Source organism: Sturnira hondurensis, unplaced genomic scaffold, assembly GCF_014824575.4.
Source record: "Sturnira hondurensis isolate 20B ecotype Veracruz unplaced genomic scaffold, ASM1482457v3 Scaffold0001872, whole genome shotgun sequence".
NCBI classification, from domain to species: domain Eukaryota; kingdom Metazoa; phylum Chordata; class Mammalia; order Chiroptera; family Phyllostomidae; genus Sturnira; species Sturnira hondurensis.
The window spans coordinates 37953646-37980765 of NW_028074503.1; the positions used below are offsets into that span (position 1 = coordinate 37953646).

Sequence of the window (27120 nt, forward strand, 5' to 3'; positions counted from 1 at the left end):
TCACAAATTTCTCAGGCCAGATGGTATTAAGTCACAGCCTGCCAATACCTGCATCATTTACATACTACAGTCAATGAAATTAGCGATCGCTGGCACTTTGAATTGTCAAGTGTGAATCTGCTAGACATTCCCAACTTGCCCTACGCTTGCTGGGTGATAGTAGCTTTTTGCTTAGGTCCTGTGTTAAGACCATAATAACATGGTTTTTCAAGGCCACAGCCATTTCTCACAGGTACCTCGGTCCCTCTTTGGAGATACACCTACACAAGAGGTAAGTTACAGAGGGAAGCTTCGGGCCGGGATATTGTCCATCTGAATTTCGACAGTGGCTGTGCTCAACAGGGGGTCCACTTAGATTCATCACTGTTTGCTGAACTTCCGCTCACTCTCTGTGCATCAAAGACATTCGCTGCCTCCTTTTAGCTATGATGTTTTGTGATTCTGGGATTTTATTCTAAGGTTAATTTTGACTCAAGGCCAGATTTGGGTCTGAACGTTCTCCCACACATATTTCAAAGATGTCATTCTATTTGCAATGCAAAAGGCTCTAGGCCAGTGTTCTTAGCAGTTGGTAAGCATGTCAAAGACATCCTTAAGAGTCTGATGAAAGCCAGAGATGCTTTCTCAAAAAATTCCTATGTGCACAGAATCTTGCATAACACTTTAAGTGTTTACTACAGATTCAGAGAGTTACGGAGTCCCAAAAATCAAGACAAAGTACCTCAGACTTCTTGTATAGATTGTGCATTACTTCAAAGAATCTCAAGAACCTATCTATTAGAAACTTTATATTCATTAGATGATAACCTGAATTTCACAATTTGATGTGTAATATGTACAGAATTATGCAAACACAGACACACACTTAGGCCAGTTGTAATTGTTAAAGATAGGTCAGTGACTACCTTCAGCTTAAGCGTTTCCTTTCCGCTTTTATAAAGTGGATAACATGTTTTGTGAATGTGTAGCCAGCCATTCTCTGTTACAGGCATCCTCCTTAGGCAAACTCTATACCTACAATAAATCCGTGTGTTGGGTAGTGTTTTCTTCTGCAGACATATTGGAATCTCAGGTGTCCTGTTCAAGGTCACCCTGTTATAATGTGACAATTAGCTTCCCGACCCAGGCTTATTCTAACACCAGTATCTTTTTTCTTCATCACACTATGTATATCTATTTAAACAAAACAAACCGAATGATCTCACCATTGTTGTGGTTCTCAGCAGATGTCTAGAAAGTAGATGTGAGGAGGGAGCAGGCACCTGTATAACTTTAACTCTACGCACTAATTTCAGTTATCAGGAGCACTACAGGGCTTGCAGACTCAGTCCCTGGACTGCCTGGAAGGGGGGCCGATGGAGGACACGCAGGTCCACTACCAGTCTGACAGGTCCCTTTCCTGGAGGACAGGCTACTTCCCTCCTCTGCATTCTGAGCATTTGGGGACGTTTCCTCAGGAATTCCGATTCCCTCTCCAGGTGTCTGGGTTTCCTCCTTCCATCACCCAGAGAGATGGGTGTGTGTATAGTTGTGTACATTGGGCCAAGGAGCACAGGGACACAGAGGTCCCACATACACTCCCCCAAGCCCACCATTCCATGCGGATAGGAACCTGTGTCGGTTCTGAGAAGATGGAAATGGTGCTGGCTTGTTGTAAGGGGAGAGGAAGCCACTCGAGTCATCCCTGGGCACTGCTTTCTCTCTCAGGGCAGCTCCTGGTCTCTGAGACGGAAGCTTAGCCACTGGCAGAAAATCACATTACTTCACCCATGCCTGACAACTGCTGTATCATTCTCAGCTAAAGAAACAGTAGTTCTTACTTGCAGGTAGGCAGAGCTTATTTTCTTGTTAGATTAAAATTGGGAATTGAAGAGTCGTACGCAGTTTCATCAATACCTAAATCTTGGATGGGTTGGTCTTAGACCACGGCAATCAAATATTTATGTGGCTGACGGAGTATTGATGCCTTTCATTTGTATCCCATCAAGAGAGCAATTATTCTTACTTTGTAACTAGGAATTATATTACACTTCTAGGTACCAGGTATCCTTTTCAATGTTTTATAAATCCTAAACTATTCTTTTCCTCTTCAGTCTAAGAGAAAGATGCTGTTGTTTTCTCAACTTTCCAGGAGCGGGAACGGAGGCGCAGAGACCTTTACTGATGTGACCAGGGACAGGCAGCCAGAGGTAGAGCCGGGATTCCACTCCAGACGGAGTGGAATTCCACTCCAGACTGGCTCGACTAATTGGCAAATCGATCACCGAATGATGTGCCTCTCAATGTAACTGGGAAACTATGAAAAGCAGAATAATGCTCCCTATTGAAGATTTCCATACCCTAATCCCCATAGTTTGTGAAAATGTTATGTTCCCTGGCGAAGAAGAATTAAGGCTGCAGATAAAAACCATGGTTGCTAATCCGGTGACCTTAAAATGGAGAAATTAGCCTGGATTGCCAGGGTGGACCCCCTGAGTCACAGGGGACCTCCCAAGGGAAAAGGGAGGCAGGAGGATCAGAGCGGACAGAAGCAGAGGTCAGAATGCTGTGGGGTCACGAGACCAGGAACTTGGGCAGGTGCTGAGCGCTGGAGGAATAGTGGCCTGGCTCCTCCCCTGAAGCAGTAGGGCAGCCAGCCCTCCCAGCAGTGAGACTTCCAAACTCCGGAAATGTGAGGCGATAGGTTTGTCTCGTGTTGAGCCGCTATATTTGTGCTGATTCCTTATAACCGCAAAGGGAAACTAATACAAAACCCTTGTCTCCAAAAGACATTTAAGTTAAAAAATGCAGAGCCCAGATTCACCGCTTGCTCGTATGTGAATCTCTAGTAATTCCTTAAACAGTTTGTGTCTTGGTTGGCCTTGCTTTAAAGTAGGGAGAAGCATACTTACAATATTATACAATTGCTGGGGGTAAGTTGCCACAAGGTAAAATATTGGCATCATCTAAAACATAGCTTTATTTTACTGAGTGAAAGTTTCCCTCTGGAATTGTGCAGAAAATTAAAATAGCTCGCATATGCACAGCCTTGTGAAAATAGATAGTATACGGAAAGCACGATGTGCAGAACTCTGAAATAGAATGTACACTCAAATAGAAGTTCTGACGATGACAATGATGGTGATGGCGATGAAGAACAGATGTTACTGGGGGACCTAAGGTTACACATCCGATTACACATGGATCTGAGGACACATCCTATTGGATGTGTACTAGAGAGTACCTGTGTTAGGGTCAAGTGCTTTGGAAGCAGACTGGATTTTAATTCCAACTCCACCACCCACTGTCTATGAATTAGGGCAAGTTTCTTCAAGTGTCACACTTTCTAGAACTCCCAAGGTCACAGGCTATTAAGTTGACATGAGGAGTTGACTTGAGCTGACATGAGTAGATGCCAGGAATGTGATAGCCTTTCAGGAACTGTCCTCTGTGGGATCATCATTCATTCCTCCAGGCAGTAGTTAACTGTGGGTATAACAGTAAAACCTTCAGCAGCTCTCCATCCCCTTTTAACTAATGGAAGCATTTTGGAATCTTCCACGTTTGCTCAAATCCAGCGTGGCTCTATGTTATATGTTCTCAGTAGTATTGAATGTCTCATAGTACTCAAAAGCAAAATAATTTATAGTGATTCTGCCGAAAAACCGAGTCATCGAAGACTCAATCAATAGCTGGGAAATAATAGCACTAATAAAGTACAGGAATTTGAGGTTGCAATGAAAAGTGACAGCCACTGTAAGTCCATTGCATATCTATCAATAGCTCACCTTATTAACACAGCCAGCCAATATTGATTTCCAGGAGAGTGATTAGATGCTAAAATGACGAGCGCATAACTGATTCTGCTGGGGCAGGAAAGCGAGACCGAAAACCAAGGACCAATCAACTGTGGCTGCGCTTTACTGACTGCCTTCCTGATGAACTCTCCATCCTTGGTGTCAAGGTCACCTTGGGTGAGTTGCTTACAGTGGCAAAGGCAAGGGAATGTGACTTTAGGAAAATGTCAAAATTCTTCCATTCTCAAATTACTAATTTTTCCAATATTTTAATACTTATGTTGTCACATTTTTACACTGACAAGCTCTTCTAATGTAAAGACTCCTGATAATTATATTTAGAAAAGTCTCAAGTTGGTGAGTTTCATTCAGTGCTAGTGAATCCTCCAAATGACTCATCTGCCAACTGCAGCTAGAAGTCTAACAGATTTTTCTGTTCCGAAATTTCAGTTATGAAACGTTCATGCCAGTGATGACACCAGTACACACGTCAGCAGGGACCTGCGAAGCACCTTTGAAAGAGGAGAAGAGATGTCTCTGTGATCCTGCCATTGGAAGACATGTTGATAGTTTCTGAGTCACTGAGGAAATACATAATTTTTGCTTTGCGGTTAAAATTCTCAGATTCCACCTTCTTTTCCTCAGCAATTTTCTAAGAGCATTATTTCCTCCACTTGGAATTGTGGGTTGTATAGAAAATGCCTGCCAATCACTCGCTCACTATGTGCTTTACTCAGAGCCTGCTATGGGGTGGACAGCAGTCTAAGGGCAGGGAACAACGAGGAATGAAACAGACGGATTGCTGTCCTCGTAGGGGTCACTTTCTAGCAGAGGAGCAGAAGAATATATGGGAAGAAATAATGCCCATTTGGATCAAACGTGATTAGCGTTTGGCTCCTCGCCTCTCAAACTGGACTTGGTTAAGGTTCTTATCTTGGTGAGGGCAGTTAAGAGAAAGGGGACAAAAAGAGCTGTCCCTGACGTGACCAGGGACATCACAGGCCATCCCTTCTCAGGAAGGGAAAGGAGCTCCTGAGTCCCTTTGTTCTCCCAGCCCAGTTCCCTCAGTCACGCACAGTGTGGCCACCTCCGCCCATCCGTGGATTGTTGCCCCTGTCCTGCTGGTGCGGACGCTGACAGGACCTCTCATCTGTCCTGCCCTTATTCAACTGGAGCCTACAAATACCATCAGATGGCAACTAACGACAGCAGAGACGAGACAGATCTGAAGACCCTAAAAGACAGACAATAACGGGTGTTGGTCAAGGTTTTGAGAAAGTGTGTCTGTCGATGGTTGCAGGTAGGAACAGGAAATGGCACAGTGCCTTCGGAAAACAGTTTTGAATTCCTTAAAATGATGAACATAGTTACCATGATGACAGCAGTTTCAATTCTAAGTGTATATCCATACAAATAAAATGAAATAAGACCCATATGCACATGTCTACACAACAGCCTGGACACACATGTTGATGGTAGGGTTTTTTTCCTGGTAGCCAAAAAGCAGAAACAACCCAGTTCCATCAGCTGATGGAGAGATAGACATAAGCACTGATACATAGAGTATAGATGAACCTAGAAAACATTGCGCTAAGCGAAGTCACAAAAGACCAAAGACTGTGTGAGTCTGCTTATATGAAAATCCTTTTAATTCTCTGACTGAACCAAAATCTACATCTCTATTGAGAATACATTTCTCCATCAACAGTCTTACGCAGGAGTTGTTTATTACGTTTTTCTCTTCTCAGCCAATCTGTCATTGCCACGTCCAGACTGTTGCTTCCCCGACGTTACCAATGACACCTGGGCTGAATCTCCTGCATCAAAGTCACGGCCTCCTGCCCACCCTCGCTTCAAGCATCTTACTCCTGGTGCCTTCTCTTCTTCTTCAAGCTTAGTTTAATTAATGACTCTGGTAACTAGAAAAAATATTTATATAGAATTCTAATTTAATTACAGTTTCTCCCTATATCAAGAGGTTATTTTAAAGGGCTGGTGGAAAATGGGTGACTCCCCATCTCCCCCCAAAGGACTGAAACAATTCAAGGAAGAGCTTCGTCATAACCTTCGCACTGGCCCACTGTGGGTTACACAGAACTTGTACATCGGCATCATTTTCAGAATATTTCCTAGGTGCTGTACCTGACATCTGTCTAGCATCAGGGAACTAGTATCAGCTGCCCATGTACGCCCCACGGGGCATCTTCTGCCCACCAGAGGAGAGCTATTTAAGCCATTGTCGTCCTCACATAACCAAAAAGAACCCAGTATTGGCAGAGGATACAGGTATCTTATTATTTTTATTTTCTTCTTTTTAGTTCTTACTACATGTCAGGTGCTTTTCTAAAACTTGAGAATATTACCTCATTCAATCCTCACAATTTAGTAGTTAGGTAAGTAATCTGATATCAGTTTCAAAGATGAGTTCACCAAGATACAGATTAATCACTTTGCTATTAAAGACAAATAGCAAGTGAGGCTAGGCCACAACACAGCAACCTGGTTGGAGAAACCTCTGGTTTGAGTACCACACGCCATCCTGCCTACCAAACATGGGGAGCGGGGGGACGAGAATGCCCATTCTCGGCTTCACCAAGGCAGGAGTCTTCTCTGGGTAGGCTGGAAGCTGCGAAGGTCATCGAAGGCAGTGATGGGAAAAGGTAGCCCCGAGACTCTGGGAACACTGATTTCTTATAAACATCTCTGGTGTCTGCTGGTCAGAGGTGGATTTACAGAAGTTGGAGATCCAGGCTATGCATAGATTCTGGTTCCGCGAACTGCTTTTGGTGGTTTTCCGATGTCATTGTACATATGGATTGATGGGGGGAAGGTCTGAGTGGGCAGACACCCAATTGCCAGTGGTCTCCTAGGTGCATAATAGCAAACTCCGCTCATCCCCATCCCTCTCTCTCCCTCTGAAGACTCCTTGGTTACATGTCTCAGTCCTGAGCTGAGTCTACGTGGAAATTACTGGCGCAAGCACATCCTGGACCAGTTCTTAGCTCACAGTCCTGCTCACATCCGCTTCCTGGGGGCAACTTCATAAACCCAGAAGGAGGAAGAAGCCCCACACAGTCCCGGGGGCCTCTTTGGGGGGTGCCGCCCAGGGCTGGCTTGCAGACCAGTCACAACAGACCCCAGGTGGGTGGATAGCAGGGCTCTTTCACAGGGGTCGAGACTGGAAGTCATTCAGCCATTTCAGTCAGAAGTCTGCACCGTTGGTTGTGTTGGGTTCTGAGTGAAACTCCCCCTCCCCCTCCAGGGCTGTTCACTGGCGTGCCTTGGCCAGCCACCATCCAAAGTGAACCCTCCGTGAAACCCGATGGGACACCTGCTTCTTGCCTTGCCCTCTCCCTACATGAACTGGCCTTCAGACGTGTGCCCCTCTCCTAGGGCTAGCTGTGACCCTGTGGGCAGAGTGTCAGTTGCTCCCCCTTGGCTCTCAGTGGGCTGGGTAGCTTTTACACTTCCCCTCTCATTTGGGAGAAGGAGAAGAGAGAAAATGGGGCCGTTCGAAGGGCTGAGTGTGGTGGGCTCACTTTAGTAACACAAGTCACCAACATGATGTAAGGACCAAATAGCTAACTTGCTTATGGTAACATTTTTGTTGTTTAGTTTAAGTCTGGTTTTTTGTGTGTTTAGTTAAGGAAATCTTCCCAGTTCTTTGAGATCAGACAAAGCCCTAACTGGGAGTTAAAACTAATTTAAAGGACATCAATATTAAATTGAGAATTCCTTTGTCTTGGCACAATAAGGTGTCCCCTAGAGGTCTGTTATATTTGGGTTAATTTAATATATCATAAGAATGCCTTGTAAGTTGTCATTTATGATAATCTGGTAACATTAAAAATATTATGATACAGTCTTGAGGAAACAAATTTCTGAGCTGATAGTAAATATCAGCCCTGTATTATAAAATGATTGATAAGACCACAAATATTATTTGTTTAATTATTTATATATAAAAGATAAAAACATGAATTAAGATGATTTTCCTTTAAGCAGTATACCAATAAATACTTTTATAGTAAATAAGTAGACAATTTACAATCCTACATTCTGGAAAGATAAGTTTTTTAAAAGTTGATTAATAATTTGAATATCGCATATCTATGGAAAATGTACAAGTTGTATGCAAAATAATTTACAGGGATTGATTTAAATATTCCTTAAGTTATGCAAAATCTTATCAATCTTTTGAAGTAATGTCAACTTTATGGTGATTTACAAATACTATACCAGAGTTTATTAGATTTTACAAATGGTTTTCGCAGGAGTTAAATATTGTTTATAAAAAACAACACATTTTCTTTCGTAATAAATGCAAAATTGAGTCTAGGCTTAAAGAATAAAACCTCATAAGAGAATATAAATTAGGGCTCTGAATGTGTTCTTCATCCTTTCATTCTCAGTATTATAATTTTTAACTTAAATCCTACACCTGAAATCATGTAGCTGGTTTTTAGGATATTTAATACTACATGGTAGACTAATTACTTGGTAAAATGATTGACAGCATTCCCTAGGAGACGAATCCAGCCACACAGCGTTGACTGCCGAGGAGACAGTCCCTCGGCTGGTGATGCCGTGCAGATTGCCCCAAGGAAGGCAGCAACGGGAAGATTAAGTTCATTGTTATAACTACCCCTGCGCGCACATTAAGAGCAAGTTACAGACCTGTTTACTGTGATTTTGATACCCGACAGAGCCCATAAACATAGTCTAGAGTCAAAGAAATCAGCTCCATCAATTAAATAAAAAGGCAGGAATATAAAAAGTGAAATTGTTCTTTGAATGACGTTGCTCTTGTTTACTCCCAGTTGACCTTCTATTAAATCCATATGGACAAACCTTCGTACAGACTCAGTCTTCATGTGTTAGTGCTTCAATACTATAGCTATTGACTGTGATACTATAGGGGTGGTTCCACCATATATTGCAAGAAGTATACCCTTGTGTTTGGAAAAGGAATGTATTATATTACCCAAGATCTCCTCAAAATGCTTGGGAGCATGGAATTCATATAACCTATGATAGGAGCTAAATGTTCATCAACAAGAAAGTTATTTTTGCTACACTTCAAACATGGTCAAACTATTTCCAGATTGCTGATTAATTTATAGAAATCACCAAGTAGCCCCAAACTTGTAAATTAACGTGAGTTACTATGTGATGAAGTATCTGTCTAACATGACGAAGGGCCACAGAAAATGAGCAAACCCCGCGGCCAGTGTTGGTCACCACTTCTTCTGTGATAACCTTTCTGATTCATGGTCCTTCTTGATTCAGACCAAAGAAGGAGCTAAGGTAGGTGGAGGAAACTCTTGCTTCGGTAGAGTTCCAGCATTATCAGTTCACTACCAGGACTCCTCTGAGGAGGAGGTCCAGCCTGGGTGATAAAGAGGGATGACTGTGAGACCTGAGCATCCCAGAGTAGTTCAGCCTGTCTTCTGCACGAAGTACAGGCTTTGTGCCAGAAAGGTTAGGCCCTTCAAGGCAGTGGGGACCACAGGTAACCCAGCCCAGCCAGGTCAGTCACGTGGACCAAAGGGCAAGGCCAGGATGCAGTCAAATCTCAGCCTGGAGGAGGACAGAAAACGTTACTTTCTCACATCAACGTTATGTTTGGTTCACTGCAAAACGTTAGTAGAAACCACGAAATGGGATACTGGAAATAGTTTTTAACAGCTTGTGTGAGTAAATCTATACTTTCTCCCACTCTGTGCCCACAGGCATGAATCATCGGCACATCTGAGAATGAAAAGTCACCGGGTTCAAGAGTGGTACAAACGTAACTTCTCTGAACTTCCGGGCTCAAGAAAGGCATGGAACCTGGAAGAGCAAGAGCAACGACTAGGCACCTCAAGACTGTGCAACCTCTTGCTATTTGGCCTGCGCCCACCTCCAAAACAGTGAGCAATTAGGACACTTGAATTAAAATTTGAATTACTGTATTTGGGTGTATCTAGCATTTGCCTGCATGAAACAAAAATATAACCATGAGCTACTTTTTGAAAATGCTCCTGATGGCAACTCTGAGAACAGCTGCTGCAGATGTGGGAGAGAGAGGTTTCCAGACAAAACAAAATGACACAAACAAAAATAAAATAGGCCTATCCAGACAGCTGAGGACTAAAATGCATGATGGGTCCCCATTGTTGTTTAGTACAATTTAAGACAAAGTTCTTGATTTGGTTTACGCCATTCTTGGATATTCTATCATTTTGGACAAATGTGTAATACGAAATAGTTTTAGTACCCCCCAAATCCTCTGTGTTTTCACTTATTCGTCTCTTACCCCCATTCTTGACCCCTTGGTAACCATCGATCATTTCTCTTCCCTGATATTTTTGCCTTTCCCCCCACATCATTAATTGGGCTCATACAGTATGTGGCCTTCTCAGATCGCCCTCTATCACTAAGCCATGTGCATTTAAGGTTCCCCCGGGTCTTTCCACGGCTGGATAGGTCTTTTCTATTTAGCCCTGAATAATATTCCACTGTGCAAATGTGCCACCATTTATTTACCCGTTTACAACTGAAGGACTGAAGGGTATCTTGGTTGCTTCCAAGTTTGGATAGTTATAACTAAAGCTGCTGGAAACACCTGTGTGCGGGTGTTTGCATGAGCGTAAGTTTTGGGATCCTTTGGATGCGTGCCCAGGAGCAGGAGTGCTAGGCTGAATGGTTAGTTTTGTAAGAAATCGAGGCCACACTGTACCATCTTGCATTCCTACCAGCCGTGAAGGTGAGATTCTGCGGCTCAGCCTCCTCAGCACTCCTCGCTGTGGTCAGTGTTCCAGACCTGGGCTGTTCTAACAGGGGTGCAGGGGTATCTCACTGTCGATTTCATTTGCATTTCCCTGATGGCAGGGGATGTGGAGCGTCTTTTCATATGCTTATTTGCCATCTGTACAGCTTCTTTGTGGAGGTGTCTGTTAAGGTCTTTGTCCTGTTTTTTAATCAAATGTTTTGTCTTCCTATCAGTGAGTTTTAAGAGTTCATTGTATGTTTTGGAAAAATAGTCCTTTGCAAATATTTTCTCCCAGTGTTTGGCTTGTATTTCACTGGATTAACAGTGTCTCTTGCAATGCAAAACTTTATTTTAATGATAGCCAGCTTTTCGATTATTTCTTTGGTGAATCATCCCTTTGTCTCAAAAAGTCATCATTGAGCGCAATGATATTTATTTTCAAACAGCCAGCCTTTAGTTCTACTCATCAAATGTATTTTTAATTCTAATGTACTGGTTTTTGTTGTAGTTGTTATCAATTATCTCCTACTATTAGTTTAACAATATTTTGATTTTTCTAATGTTTAAATTAACTGATTTATTTTAAATATTTTCTGTAATAAAATTATTTTCTAAATCATAAAATAGTTGAAACCACATTTTAAAGGCATTACAAAATGTGTTCTTATTTGTCCTCTAGGTTCTAATCTTTTTATGTTTTATCTTTAAATCAAAAATGGTTAAGAGAATTCTAGTTGTTGCTGTTATTGTTAATTTTTTATTTTAGTTCATTGTGGTTACAGAATGTGGCTTTAAAGAACTCCATTTTTTGGAAGTTTCACTGTGGCTAAGCACACTTTGTACATAAATTAATTTTATGCCCACATTATTTGACCTGATAATTCAACTTACAGGAATGTGATCTTTTTTCTGAGAAGTTTATTTGCACACAAGTAAGTTTATCAACCCATTACTTATCAAAGAGAAAAAGTGCAGTGAATCACATTGTCATAGAATTTGTAAGAGTAGCAAAGTTTGTGCAGCTATTAAAAAAGAACGTGCTTCAGAGTCCGGGATCTGGGGGTTCCCGAGGCTCGGGGAAACACTGATGGAAAAATATGGAGCATATTCTGTGGTATATACACAAAGGTTTGGACTGCACAAAAAAACTGACCTGAATACATCAAAAGGCTAATTATACTTGTTTCGTGTGATATGGTTATAAGTCAATCAATAAGCCTTACCACGCATTTGGTTATGGAGAAACATCTCGATCAATAGGTATTTAGTGAATCATATCTGTCAGGGTGGGCGGGGAGAGGAGGAAGCTCCGGCTGGACTTTGCCAAGACGGACATCCTCACAGTAACCTGAGTTCCAGGAAGAGACCACCAATGCTGTACTGCTTCTTTGTTCAGAGGGCACCAATCCCCAGCTCCCACAGGGAGCCAACGAAAATAAAACCCCAGGACATTCCCTGCTCGGGCGTGACTTCTCCCGGACTCATCCTGCAGACTGGAAGAATCTCACCCGGGTGCACAAGCCCCAATAAAGCTCTTTATTGCCTACTTTATGGCTGATTGGCATTTCTTTCTCGGCGGAGCCTAAGAAAACCTTTCAATATCATGCAGAGCCCACGCTCTGAGATGCAGAAATCATCTGCATCTTGACTGTACCGTCAAGATACCAGCCTGACAGTACAGTCAGGATCTGCCCCCAGCCTTGGATGTCACATTCAACCCCCCAATTTTAAAGAATCTAAGGGAAACCCCAGTTGACACCATTAGAACTCAATTCGACTTAGAACAAGGGTACTCAGAATAGCAATAAATGGCATTCAGTGTTGTTATATAAAAACACGCTTCAGTCTCAGGTGCCTTTGCCTTTTATCCAAAGGATAGGAATAAGTGGCCAGGAGAAGGGGACACTCTGCAGCGTGGGTGGTGTGGCTCCGAGCGGCGTTCTCCGCGGAGGTTTAGCTCGGAGCTAGAGCTGTGGTTTTTAAAGTACCTTTGTTGGGAAATGCTCAGACACCAAGGGCAAATACCGGAATTTTGTGAAAGAGTTAGTGTGGGCTTTTTGAGGTGTGCAAACAGCAGGGGAGTTTGTACCCGATCCCCGCGTTCCCCAGAATCTCACGTCTCTGTCCTTCAGGGTAAGACTGGGGGCGTTTCAGGGAGCTTCCGGAGTCAAAGGAAATCTCTTCAAAGACATTAGCTGAAGTTAAAATTAATCAAAAGGGAGGGATGGCCAGAACATATTTGAAATGTCTCAAGTATGCCAAAGACTACTTTTCAAATCTGACATAACGTATTGCTCAGGTATTTTCCTATTATATAACTTTCTTGGTATTTGTCACTACATATATGAAAGTGCATATTATATCTGTGTATTAGGTTTAACATTATAACATTGAATTTTATAGGTCAAAAAAGGGTCAAATGTCAGCCATCTCATGTGGGTAACGTAAAAAACGTGAGAGAGGTTGTCTCCTCTAACAGGCTGGTCCTATGACGGCAGGGGGGCATCTGGGGAAAGGAGCTTCCATCTGGAAACGCCCCTAGAAATTGAATGAAACCTGGCGTTTTAGGTAAATAGTCACAGTCAACGCTGATGCTACCCCCAGCACAGAACCACGTCTCACCTGCGCAGATGGGCGCTGAGCCCACAAGGACAGCTGTGACTCAGTCCCCAGCTGAAGCTTGGCAGAGTCTGGGGGGGGGGGGTGCGGGCGCGGAGGCTCTGCCCCTGTACAGCTTTATGTCGTCCCAGAGCCTGATCACGTTCAGAGAGGGTCTCCTGTTTCTCCATCAACAATGGTTAAACTCTTCATAGCCCAAGAGTTGGGGTTCCTCTCCCAGAATCGAACACCCTGCTGGGCAGGTCCCTGAGCAGTCCCAGAACGCCTGGGTGTCCGGGCTCAGAGCGGACATGCGCTCAGTTCCACGCTGCTCCAGGGCTGCCCCGGCTGCTCGGCCCGCACTCCCTGTCCTCGTCGGTACCTTGGTCCCTGTGGTTTGCATTGATTGTACAGAACGCCCAGCACCTACGAGGCACCACCGCAGGGGAGAGGGTGGGATTCGGGAGGGGGTGGTGGCGGAATCAAACAAGTACGCTGTGTGCTTTCTGCATCCAAGATACTTATCATTTTGGGGGGGAGGGGAAAACTCCTCTCCTCATATTAAAACTCCTCATATTGAAATTAAAAATAGCAACACCAGAAGCAATGCCAGAGAGAAGAATAAGATCACAACTGCAAAGCTGGAGAAGTATGTGCACTCCAGGAATGATGGGAAAAAAACTGCTCTGGACCAGAAGGGACAAGAATGGCTCCCCTGGGAAGAAAGTTGGCCTCGCGCAGGATTTTCAGATGAAGAAAATATCGTGAAAAGAAGCAGAGGAAAGAGAAAGACAAAGGACCTATGCCAACCTCAGTGATTACAGACTTTTAGCTGGAGCACAGGGCTTACAGGAGCGAAAAGTAGACGGTCCCTTTGCAAAGAAATCAGGGTGAACCCAACCAACGTATTGCTTCCTGCAGGGACCAGGTCTTGAATCCCCAGGTGAAGAAGACACTCGTGAGGTGACACCTGAAGGGCTCTTAGCAATTGCCCATAGTATTTGTCTCCCCAAGAAACTCACTTCTCCCCAAATCTGCTGAGGCATGTGGGCTCATTCTGAGTGCAGAAACGAATGCCACAGCACCGGCCTCTGCTGGGGACTGAGCCACCCCAAGGTGACATGCCGAGGCCAGCATGCCTTCAGTGGGCACGGTATTCTTCTTCCCGACAAAGGAAGAGGGACTAGAAAGAGTTAGGGAGGTAAGTGTGTGGGGAAGAGTTCTCTCACACTGAACGGGCACTTGGATTCCGGGGCTCTCCTTATGACGTGTGTTAGCAGCAATCAATTAAAGCCAATTAACCTCCCTCCAGAGAGCTCAACCCGAAAAGGCAAAAGTCACGCATTATAACCAAAAGGGGGCACAGAAATGAGTCCAGTCTTACACTTTGTACTTTCCCCCCAAGTTAACCTGCCTTTTACACCCATCCCATGAATCTAACAGGAAACAAAATTGTGTGGTTTTCTTCTCCTGCGTTAAAATCCCCTGCTATTTATTTAATTAAAGATTTGGCTTGGTATTGGCAAGGTTTTATTGATTTTTAGCCGTCTTCCTTGGACGGTTATTGAAAGGTGAGGGCTGAGTCATTTGGGCGCGGCCCCCCTTCAAGGTGGGCGTTGGACTCCTCTCTGGTCTTTCTGCAGGAGTGATTCTCAGCCTTGGCTTCCCATCCGAATCCTCAGCTTTTCCACGGCCCCAGGCCCAGGCCTGGCCCCAGGTTAGAGCTCAGGGAGAGGGATCGGTTGGGAGGCTCAGTTGTTGAAAGCTCTCCATGCGCATGTGCAGCCCAGACCCAGCCGCCCGTCTCCGAACCAAACCTGTGTCTCCCACCGTCTCCTGCTCTGGGCAGCTCCTGGCACCTGAAGTACAATCTGCATCGTCTCTTGGCACCAGGACACAAAACTGACGCCTTACAGGGTGTTTATGTAAATCATGGACTAATTGCCATCCATTGTGAGACTGCATAAAAATAACCCCGAACTGAACCTGACAGACTCCTTCTCAGCAAATAATCTGTTAAAATGCATTGAGCCCTGGCATGCTGGCTTAGTTGGTGGGAGTGTTGTCCCATGCACCAAAAGTTTGCGGGTTCGATCCCCGGTAGGGGCACATTCCTGGGTTGTGGGTTGGATCCTCGGCTGGGATGCAGTGGGACTCACCCGACAGATGTTTCTCTCTCATGTTGGTGTTTCTCTCCCTCTAAAATCTAATGAACATATTCTCAGGTGAGAAAAAAACACTGACATCAAACCCTTGATGCAAACCCTTGAGTTATGATTGAACCACACTAATAGTCTGTTTCTAAAAGTTAATAAAAATGTACCAAATCTGTAATTAAAAAGAGAAAAATAATGCGAGCGTGATCTCTGGGATGTGAAGTTAATCATCCATTTGATAAGTAATTAGGACACACTTAGATTAGGTGTGGCATCAATTGTCTTTGTAACATATAATTAATACCCCAGTGTTTTGTCACTTTTTAAATCATTTTCTCCCTGTTGAACAAGTAAAGTTTTTTTCTTTTAAATTTATTTTGGACAGAGGGAAAGGGAGGGAGAAAGAGAGGGAAAGAAACACCAATGTGTGGTTGCCTCTCATGTGCCCCCTACTGGGGACCTGACCCGCAACCCAGGCGTGTGCCCTGACTGGGAATGGAACCAGCAACCCTCTGGTTCACAGGCCAGGGCTCAATCCACTGAGCCACACCAGCCAGGGCGAGCAAGTAAAGTTTTCTTTCTGACCAACGAGGCTTCCAGAAGCCAGCATGGGACGTGGAGAGAAAGGAAAGAGCATAGGTACCGGCTGTGGTTCCTTAGCTCTGGGGTAGATACCAAGAATTCATGTGTTAACGAGAACCCGGTGATGTCCCTACAGCTGGTCCAGGGCTCAGAACCTGGGAGCCACGGTGTTTTATTCTAACGTATAAACACACATGTCCCAGGGGCCTTGTGAAACACAGGCTGCTTGTTCGCCCAAGTATGTTCCATGCATGTTAGGAGGTGCTTCCTTATGTCAGAATCCTGAAGGTCACCGAGGCAACCCCTGCAGAAGGTCCCTGAGTGAGGTGATATTAAGGACCAGGCCGGGGATGGGGACCATTACACCATGTCCACCCATACCTCACTGCTCAGAGACTATCCAAACACTCCGGACACCAGATACTCTTAGAAACCAAAAGCGTCAGGAGGGAGGGGCGCTACCAAAGAGGGGCGCTCCACTGAACAGGCGTCGTCCCAGGAAGCTAAATTACATTGTGAGCGTGGGGTCTCCACGTCATCTGGCTCACAGAAGACAGGCTCACCGGCGCTCGCCTAAGGAAATGCCTTACATCAAATAAGACGTCTTCGGCCAGCGACTTCTGTTCTTGCTCCTACGTGGGGCACAAGGGCAAGTTTGGACACGAGTTTCTGGGGTTCGAGTTCTGGCCGAACGGAAAGCTTAGATAGTCCAACAACAGCAACTGTAAAAGTGACGTCATGATCAGAAAAGAGGCATCGGTCCACAAGACTGTGATGGAAGAACCGAAGAGGATCCTTGATGACAGCGAAATTACAAAAGATGATGCTCTGTGGCCTCCCCCTGACAGGGTGGCCAGCAGGAGCTTGAAATTGTAACTGGAGATGAACACATTTCTATCACTGCATCAAAAACAGGTTCTCTCATTGACGTAAATCAGTCAAAGGGTCCCGAAGGCCTTCGAGTATTTTACAACTTGGTACGGGCCTGAAATGTTTAGTTTTCAGTCTTAGTGGATGACATTTCAAGATGAAACCAATCTGAATTATGTGTTTCTTGAGCTGTTTTGTATTTAATTAATGGATTGGTAAAGCGGGGTTATTTCTCGTTTACACTCTCGGGATTTTTATGTATGTGAAGCAGACTCATTTTTGTATGCAAATTGAAAATAAGAAAATATATAAATAGGCTTAATGGTTATCTTCACTTTTGTCCAAGTGGGTTGGACAGTGCCCACACACATTAAATCCTGTGCATAAAAGACACTTTTTGTTGAAATTTTGCACCAATAAAACTTACCAAAGCCAAAAAAAATTCTTCAGAGCTAACCTACCTTGAGGACAGATGACATTTTGAATTTTGAAAAACTGCTTACTTGAAATTAGTTTCCATGGATTTCCAAACATCAGCACAATTTAAATTTCATGATCATAAGGTACTGTTTCCAATCATTTTACTTGTAAACGATTAATGGTGTATATGTTGGTGACAACTTCCCTGTGTTTCTAATCTAGTTTTTACATTTACTCAGTGGCTTGGAACATTATTCGACAACTCTGTGTCTCAGTATTGTTATCTCAAAAATGGGCATTGTGGGCTGAACTGTGTTCCCTCAAAATTCACACATTGAAGTCTTAACTCCCAGTACCTCCGAATGTGCTGCATTTGGGGGAAGGGCCTTTAAAGAGGTAATTAAGGTTAAGTGAGTGAAGGTGTGTGGCCCCGAGTCATTACGACTGGTGTCCTCGGAGAGAGAGGGAGCTCGCCAGGGAGAGGACAAATTCAGCTCACCAGGAGGCTGGAGGCCGGGAGGCTGGAGGCCGGGAGGCTGGAGGCCGGGAGGCTGGAGGCCGGGAGGCTGGACATTCAGGTAGGAGGGGAAGTTGTGGTCCTGAGCCCCAAATCTGTAGGGCGGGCCAGTAGACCGAAAACTCGGACAGGGCTTCTGGGCTGTAGTCTCCAGGCAAAATTGCTTCCTCTTCTTTGGAAAACTTCTGTCTTTGCTATAGAGGTCTTCCATGGATTAAAAGAGGCCCACCCACGTAACTGTGGTATGTGACTCCCTGAAAACCCATGAACTGTGTCAGTCTCACCCACAAGAACCTTCCCTGCAGCATCTAAGCTGATTTGGGCCAAACCACTGGGCCCTGTGGCCCAGCCAAGGAGACAGCAAGTCAGCCATCACTCAGGGAGCCTGGGACACACATCCATCGCGGACCCGCCACTCATTTACACAAAAATAAATTCCAGGCACAGTGAACAAGTGCCACGCTTCTATCCCAAAGACAGCCGCCTCTGTGCCTCCAAGGTTTGGGATTACAGCATAAGAGCGTTTGACTTGGTTTTAAAATCAGTCACTCCCTGGGCATCCAGACTCCTCTCACATAAATACAGTGATCCCTGTCCTGTCTAAATCGTGAGAATGTCTAATGTACGGTGGCAGGGCGTGCTGACACATTCTCGGTCTCATTCTTGGGCTCGTGCCCCTGTTCTCCTGGGCAGCTGTGCGCTGCTCCTACTCGCAGCCCCGAGTGACAAGAGCACGTAGCACATTACTGGGTGACACCAAATGAGACCAGAGGCAGACCCATTGTTCCAGCCACCAGCAGAAACTCTTTAAAAGGAGCTTAGGAGGAGGCCAACTGACCCCACTGGAACAAAAGGGCATGTGCTGGAGGGAGTCGCCAGTGTATTGAGTTAGTGGAGGAGGCTGTGCAATGAGAAGTAGAATCAGAGCCATTATTTGGGGCCACAGTTTGGGGAGTTCTGGCCATCGCCTCGGGTCTTTCTATTTGAGATTGTCGTTAAAAACACAGGGGATAGTTTGGGAGGTTAATTTTATTCTTTTATGAAGGATTAAATAAAAACTAATCAAACTTTTTACTGCATTTGAATTACATATTTATAGTTGTCTTATTACCTACTATAAGAAAAATGTTTACCCTTGAGTCCTGTTTTCTATGTCAGTGATTTTTGATGGCAAATAAATAATTAATATGATTGCCCTGGATAAATTGTGTTTCCTATTTTTTAGATAAGAGACATATGGATTTGACTTATATTTTTAATCATAGAGAAATAGCCCTGGGGTCCTTATTGTACATACCTTCACTTTCTTCAATGAAATTCAAAAATAGAAGAAGAATTTATGAGGATTTATTTCCTCTAATTATGAGTTATACCTTGCTATCTGTTTAGTAACTCACTTCTGTTGTTTCTTATCTTTGAAAATTTTACATTAATAAATGTTACTTTAATACAATGACCCAAAAGTTCTGCAAACATCAATCATGATTTCCATGGTTACCTCATGATATTGTCCTTCTAAAATATCATTATAATTTACCAGGATCACCACTATCCAAATTACAAATATTTATTGTAATGGCCTCAAGTCAGATGCTACAACTCTCAGTCAAAAAAAAAAAGATTGGTGGGCAGTAATGTTGACAGTGTTTTTGATGAAACAAATGCAACATACAGAAAATGTAACTAGTGGACACTATATAATAATAATGATAAGGGCAAATAGCTTCCTTCTATTTACAGTGATATATAGGCCACAATTAAAGAATGTGATAACTACAAATTATTATTTCATGTCTCTGTGACTATTTAAAGGCCTGCTCTTGGATAAAAAATAGTACCAAATTATACATGCAGTACATTTTATCTGGTATGGGTGTTTAACGTTTTCCTGGCTGACAAACAGCGTGGTGGTAACTCTACGTGGTCTCCACCCTTCACAACATAAGAAGCAAATGGGTAGAAACCCCTCCCCATCAAACAGGGTGGGGGACGGATCCAAGGAGCTCTTGACAAGCAAAGCAGTAGCGACCACTGGCCGGCCAATGGCTCCCCGTATTCTTCCCACACAGTGTGCCTAGGACTTGCCCAGTTTTAGCCCAAATAGTGCCCGTTCCAGGAAGCTCGCAGGACCCAGGCAAATCTGCCACCTGGTCCCCTGACCAGGTGAAAGGTGAGAGGCTGAAGGGAGCGTGTGTCTGTGTGTCCCCAGGTCACTGCCCCCAACAAGGGAGCCAACTCTCAGTGCGACGTGGCTGACACTGAAACCCAGAGGCCTCCGCCATTGCCACGGAAACTTGCTCTAGGTTTCAACCCTTCAAATGCTCACATTCCCTCAAAGAACATACAGGAATAATAAACAGGAAACAACTATGAAAATAAATGGCAGATTCGTTCAGGGTTTTCATGGGTATTAAAAAAATAATATTAACTAAGACTTTTGTTAGGAATATTGGGCAGTAAACTGTCAATGTGGACATCTGTTTCGCATTTAGATGGTAACAAAGGACATAAAATTTTAATCGGCAGTTTCTTCAGTACTTAAGACTATATTGCTATCAACATATTTTTCATAACGATAGTCATGTACTACTGTCGGTTGTATTTATTACACAGAGGATCATTTTAATGTAAAAATGCAGGTGACTTCATTCCATCAACCCCAGCACTACCTAGAGCTGGGATGTTATTACTTGTGCCCAGGGCCAAGCAAAATATAAACCTGCTGGGTTCTAACCCGGCTGGGTCATTGAGCCGTGCACATCTGAGTTGTAAATTACAATATAAGGTAATCAAATATGTATAAAAACGGTAGTCATGGAAGCAGTATCCCCGGTTCATAAAATTTCATAAGAAATAAAGGAAATAATTTATAAACATCAACACTCCGGGTTTATGAATTTCTTTTCCCAAAATAGAATGCAGTTCTAATAACGTAAGAAATGGTCTGTCAATCAGCACTGCCTACCTTTTCTTCGTATCTCCTTTATTCGTAGTCCGTTTCCAGAACAATGGTACCATCCACTCTGCTGGTCTCCATCCTCATCGTAGGGCCACCGGTGTCATGGTATTAGGTTTCTAAACCGTTACAAGGCATCTCTCTCTCCAGTGACACTTTGTGACACGCAGAAACATCGTTTTGAAAATCGCAGATTTAAAGGATGGGAAATTCTTCTTCTAGCTAGAACAAAACAGTGAAACAGCCAAAAAGAAAAAGAAAAGAAAAGAAAATCCCATGCTGATATATGGAATTGTATAGATGTGAGTGTATAGGGATGGTGATAAACTTGAGAATAGACAGGCTGAGTTTCTCTTGATGTCCTGCTAGCCTTTATATAATCCTATTATGAACTATTTCATAGGAAAAATGAATTATTTTAACCACTGCCTATATTGTGGGTGTTAAAACAATACCCACTTTTCTCAGATTTCTTGGAAAGCACAGTACAGACTCTGCCATCTCTGGAGAGGCTTATTTAGAACTGGGTTGGCCAGAATGCCATTTAATTTTTTTCTGTAAAATAAATGAAACATTTTTCATTTTCATGACTAACTTTATTGATTTGGATACTTTGAGTATGTTGGCTGTATTCAGCTATTGTCTTCTACTGGGTAGAGGCCTGAGGTGCTGCTAAACATCTTCCAATGCATAAGACAGCCCCACAGCAAAGGATTATTTGGCCAAAATGTCAGTAGTACCAAAAAACTTTACAAGACACTCCTGACACATTCAATCAGGAACAGAGCCTTTTCCATACACTGCAAAAACCTTTTTGTGTGTTTCAGTTCATTTTTGCTTTTTTGTGAAATAATAAAGCGTAATATGCCAAAAATACATATTTTCTTCTATCTTCACTATTGAAATGGCTACACAAAAAGTCACCCCTTTTGATGTTTTTTAAAATGCATGCTGGTATGACAGCTGACACAACACAACTCATCAAAACTGTTGTGAATGAGCTCAAAGACAACTGAGCACTACTAGAGCCCTCGGAAGGAAAGCGCTAACCAAACTTTCTGGCCAGCCCAGTATGACACATTCTCCTACGTTGCTAAATAAACGGGAGTAGAAGGATGTGGTGCATGAAGGCAGTATAGACTGCCTCCAATAATTCTTTACTCAGTTCCGATTTGCCATGTTTTATACTTTTGGAGGAAACCTGTCTGGTTTTGGCTTTGTAAAACATTCCCTTCAGTATACAAGGGGTTTAGAGTCCGTTGCCTCCTAGCTTGGATCCCCATTCGGTCACATATCGACCAGGAGAGACTAGCCGAGTTATCGAAGCTTCCTGAGCATGTGTTTCTTTATTTATAAAACACACATAATACCAGCAAGCTAATTGGGTTGCTGGAATACAAACATGAGCTGAGGACATACAAACACTATAGCGTCCTGAGTGGAACATAGGTAGCATCTAATAATTGGTGAGGCTGCATTATTAGTATTTTATTATAATTTTATCAGATTATTTTCATCCTATGGAAATACACTGGGAAAAACATTTACTCAAATTTCAACAAAGCTCTGTGTAGAGATTATAGGGGACAATACATATATTTCTTTTAAGAATTTATATTTCTGAATTTTCTATGAAAATGTACAATTCATAATCAGAAAATATTTTTAAATTGTTTAGGATTAATACTTTGTAGTGTATGTTGTGGCCTCTTTGAAATATACAGTCATGAATTTTATATTATAAGATTTTAATGACATAATGGCTTGAAGGATTACTTCTAAGGATGAGAGACAGGCTGGGAGGTCAAATCTACAAAAGAGTGAGTCTGAAACTGAGAAAAAGAATAATGAATGTGTGAGTTGAGGACTGAGTTTTCATGGAAGCAGTAAGAAAACTCCCAGAGGAACTGATGTTAGAAATGGGTGAAGAAGAGTTACAGACCCACTGCGATGTCTGTGAGAGCAATTGTTGAGAGAGAAAAGGGATGCAGAGAAGTTTTCAATTAAGAGATGGATAATTCATTCTCTTAAATTTGCTTAACCTATGAAAAATAGAGAATGTAGATCTACTGAGGAGTGGAAGTGGTCTGGGATTGTTTATTTTAGGATTTCGAGGTTTAGAACAGTAGTTTTAAAAATTACATTAAGAGTATGCAAACTGAGGTTTGTTAAAGTTGAATTCACACAAACCACTTCTGATTTCACAACAGCAATATAGAGTCCCAGACCATCAGAACACAGTAAGAAGACTTGTGCTTATATTCTGAACTCATTGCTTATCAACTATGTGAATTTCAAAAAATTATTATCATTTTAATTTTATTTTTTATTTCATTTTAGTTTTTAAATTACAATTGGCATTGAATATTATATTAGTTTCAGGTGAACAGCATAGTGGTTAGACAATTGTATGACTTACAAAGTGATCCCTCGCCCCCGATGAGTGAAGTACCTACCTGACACTATGTATAGTTATTGTAATATTATTGGCTATATTGATGCGCTGTCCTTCACATCCTCGTGATTGTTTGGTAACACCAGTCTGTACTTCTTCATCTCTTCACTTTTTCCATCCAGCCTCCCACCCCACCTCTGGCAAACAATAGTTTGTTCTCTGTATCTGTGAACCCATTTCTATTTTGTTTGTAAGTTTATTTTGTTCATTAAATTCTATATATATATATATATGTGAAATCGTGTGGTATTTGTCTTTCTCTGTCTGACTTATTTCACTTAGCACAATATATTCTGGCTCCATCCACGTTGATGCAAATGTTAAGATTTTATTCTGTGTATGTCTGAGTAACATTCCGTTGTGTACGTGTAGTACAACTTCTTTATCCTCTCGTCTATTGACGGACATGGGCTGCTTTCCTATCTTGCCAGGGTAAACAACGCTGCAGTGCCCAAAGGAGTGTGTGTACCTTTTCAAACTAGTATTTGGGGTTTCTTTGGATATAGAGCAAGGACGGAGTGGCTGGGTCATAAGGTGGTTCTATTTTTAGTTTTCTGAGGCACTTCCATGCTGTTTCCATGGTGGCTGCACGAATCTGCGTTCCCCTCAGCAGTGCAGGAGGGTTCCCTTTTCTCCACGTCCTCTCCAACACTTGCTGTTTGCTGATTTATTGATGATAGCCGTTCTGACAGGTGTGAGGTGACATCTCACTGTGGTTTTAATTTGCATTTCTCTGATGATTAGTGACGTTGAGCATCCTTTCCTGTGTCTATTCACCATCTGTCCTCTTTGGGGAAGTGTCTGTGCAGTCCCTCTGCCCACCTGTAATTGGATTGGTTGTGTGTGTGTGTGGGGGGGGGTTGTTGTTGTGTTTTGTCTTGGTGTTGAGTTGTCTGAGTTAACATCAAAAGTTCTATAAATTTTGCATGTTAGCCCCTTATTGGATGTATGCTCGGTAAATATGTTCTTTTATTCAGTAGGTTGTCTCTTCACTTTGTTGATGGTTCCCTTTGCTGTGTAGAAGCTTTTTAGTTTGATGTACTGACTATGTGAATTTATTCAAGGTTCTTAAAATTCTCAGAGATGTATCTGTCAATTGAGAGAAAAAGGATATCATGTGATTCCTATGAGCTATTGGAAGATGAAGTCAGCTCCGTATTTTATGTGTATTTTTAAGAACTCCAAATGTTAAAGTTTACCAACCAAGGGTTGGTTGTGACTCTTCTTGGATTCACTACTGAACAACACCGGACTTCCTGCCAAGATGGAGGCATAGGTAGATACACTGTGCCTCCTTGCACAACCAAAAGAAGGACAACAACAAATTTAAAAACAAAAAGTAACCAGAACTGCCAGAAAATTGAACTGTATGAAAGTCTGACAACCAAGGAGTTAAAGAAGAAACATCCAGACCAGTAGGAGGGGCAGAAATGGGCAGTCGGGGCAGAGAGGACTTGTGACAAGGGGGCAGCTGGAGGATGGGTTGGGGGCAGGGCAGTGGTTGCCAGAGCCAGTGATCCCACAATCACATGTGGATAAACTGGGAAAAACAACTGGGGAGCAAGACAGACGGTGCAACCCAGGGTCCTAGTGTGAGGAAATAAAGCCTCAAAACCTCTGACTGAAAACACCTGTGAGTGTTGAGGCAGTGGGAGAAACTTCAGCCTCACAGGAGAGTTCCTTGGAGAAAACCAAAGGGTCCTAGAATGTACAAAAACCCACCCACCTGGGAATCAGCACCAGAAGGGCCCAGTTTGATTGTGGATAGCAGAGGAAGTGACTAAAAGCTGGTAGAGAGCCAAACAAGCAGCATTGTTTCCAATCAGACTCCCCCACACACAGTGCCACAACACAACAACATGGTTGCCCCACCCTGGTGAATACCTAAGTCCCCACCCCTTACTACACAACAGACAAAGAAATATGGCCCAAGTGAAAGAACAAATCAAAGCTCCAGAAAAAATACAACTGAGAAATGAAGAGATAGCCAACCTATCAGATGCACAGTTCAAAATACTGGTAATCAGGATGCTCACATAAATGGTTGGGTATGGATGCAAAATAGAGGAAAAAGTGAAGGTTATAAGAGGTAAAATAAAGGAAAACTACAGGGAACCAACAGTGAAGAGAAGGAAACTGGGACTCAAATCAAAGATTTAGACCAGAAGGAAGAAACAAGAATTCAAAAAAAGGAGGAGAGGCTTAGGAATTTCTGGGATAACTTTAAACATTCCAACATCTGAATCATAGGAGTGCTAGAAGAAAAGGAAAAGAAAGAAATTGAAAACTTATTTGAAAACATAGTGAAAGAGAACTTCCCCAATCTGGCAAAGGAAATAGACTTCTAGGAAGCCCAGGAAGCTCAGAGTCCCCAAAAATCTGGACCCAAGTAAGCACATACCAAGGCACACCATAATTACATTACCCAAGATGAAAGATAAGGAGAGAATCTTAAAAGCAGCAAGAGAAAAGGAGACAGTTACCTACAAAGGAGTTTTTATAAGACTCTCAGCTGACTTCTCAAAAGAAACCTTGAAGGCAAGAAGGGGCTGAAAACAAACATTTGAAGACAAGAAAGGCAAGGACCTACATCCAAGATTATTCTATCCAGCAAAGCTATCATTTAGGATGGAAGAGCAAATAAAATACTTCCCAGAAAAGGTCAACTTAAAGGAGTTCATCATCACCAAGCCCTTATTATATGAAATGTTAAAGGGACTTATCTAAGAAAAAGAAGAAGATCAAAAATACAAGCACTAAAATGACAACAAACTCACAACTATCAACAACCTAACCTGAAAAGACAAAGACAAAAATGAACTAAGCAAACAACTAGAACAGGAACAGATTCACAGAAATAGAGATCACATGGAGGGTTATCAGTGGGGTAGGGGAGAGGAGAAAATGGGGGAAAAGATACAGGGAATAAGAAGCATAAATGGTAGGTACAAAATAGACAGGGGGAGGTTAAGAATAGTATTGGCAAAAGAGAAACCAAAGAACTTATATGTACGGCCCATGGACATGAACTGGGGTCGGAGAATGATGGTGGGAGGTGGAGTACGGGGTAGAGGGGAATAAAGGGAAGGAAAAAAGGGACAACTGTAATAGCATATCAATAAAATATATTTTAAAAAATAAAAACAAAACAATAATGAGCAACACAGAACAGAGAAAGTGGTGAGTCCAGTGACCCAGGGCTGATAACAGGCAGGAGAAAGACACAATCACATGGGAAAGAAGAAAGAAGCTCAAGAATGGGATGGGCTAGTTGTAACTGAGACACTTCAGATTCTGAGGAGAACAGAAGGCGGAGGAAATGGAAGATGTAGAAAAGAACTGGAGGCAGGAGTTCCGATGGGGGATTTCAAGGTTTTGTAGGAGAGAGAGCAGCGTCACCTTACCACTGAGTACGTGTTCAAGGTGGAAACAGATGGAGCCGGAGACATTGCAAAGTGAAAGCAATGAACCTGCTTGACTCGCTTGTCCATAAAACTAACAACTTGCAATTGTCGATGTTCATGTTATGAAGCCACATTTTTTAGTAAGTTTTTGATTCTATGCACCTCTATTTGGTCATTGCGTCTTATGCAGTGAACATCGTTTTAACACGCTTCATTTAAAAAAAAACTTAGGGAGATGAAAGCAACTATTCCCATGGGGGCAGATACTTGCACTTAGAAATGCGACTCCAGTGCTGTGTGCACACACGTCATGATGTCTTATTTAACATAACTTTAAACAGGGAAAGCATAAGGAAATGTACAGAATGAGAAAGTGATTAAACGCTTTCACATATCACCCACAAATGTATGCACCCTGAAACTAAAGATGTAGTAAACACTAGTGTTCATTACTCAGAGTCTTCTTGGAGAGGTTCGGCCCGGTGTTCCCAGATTTCCAGAGCAAACTCTGAGAAAGCAGTTCTGTTCTCCAAGCAAGCGATGAACGGACAATTGACACTGCTAAGTAGGTACCGGAAACAAATTCAAAAGCTCCAGGACAGTATCTAAAGTTAGCATTTTAATGTCCACAG

The 27120-nt window shown here is 42.8% G+C and overlaps 1 pseudogene; it reads left to right on the forward strand.

The window, feature by feature from the left end:
* Positions 1 to 16500: 16500 nt before the first annotated feature.
* LOC118980478 (protein mago nashi homolog) lies at positions 16501 to 16908 on the forward strand (annotated as a pseudogene).
* The last annotated feature ends 10212 nt before the right edge of the window (positions 16909 to 27120 follow it).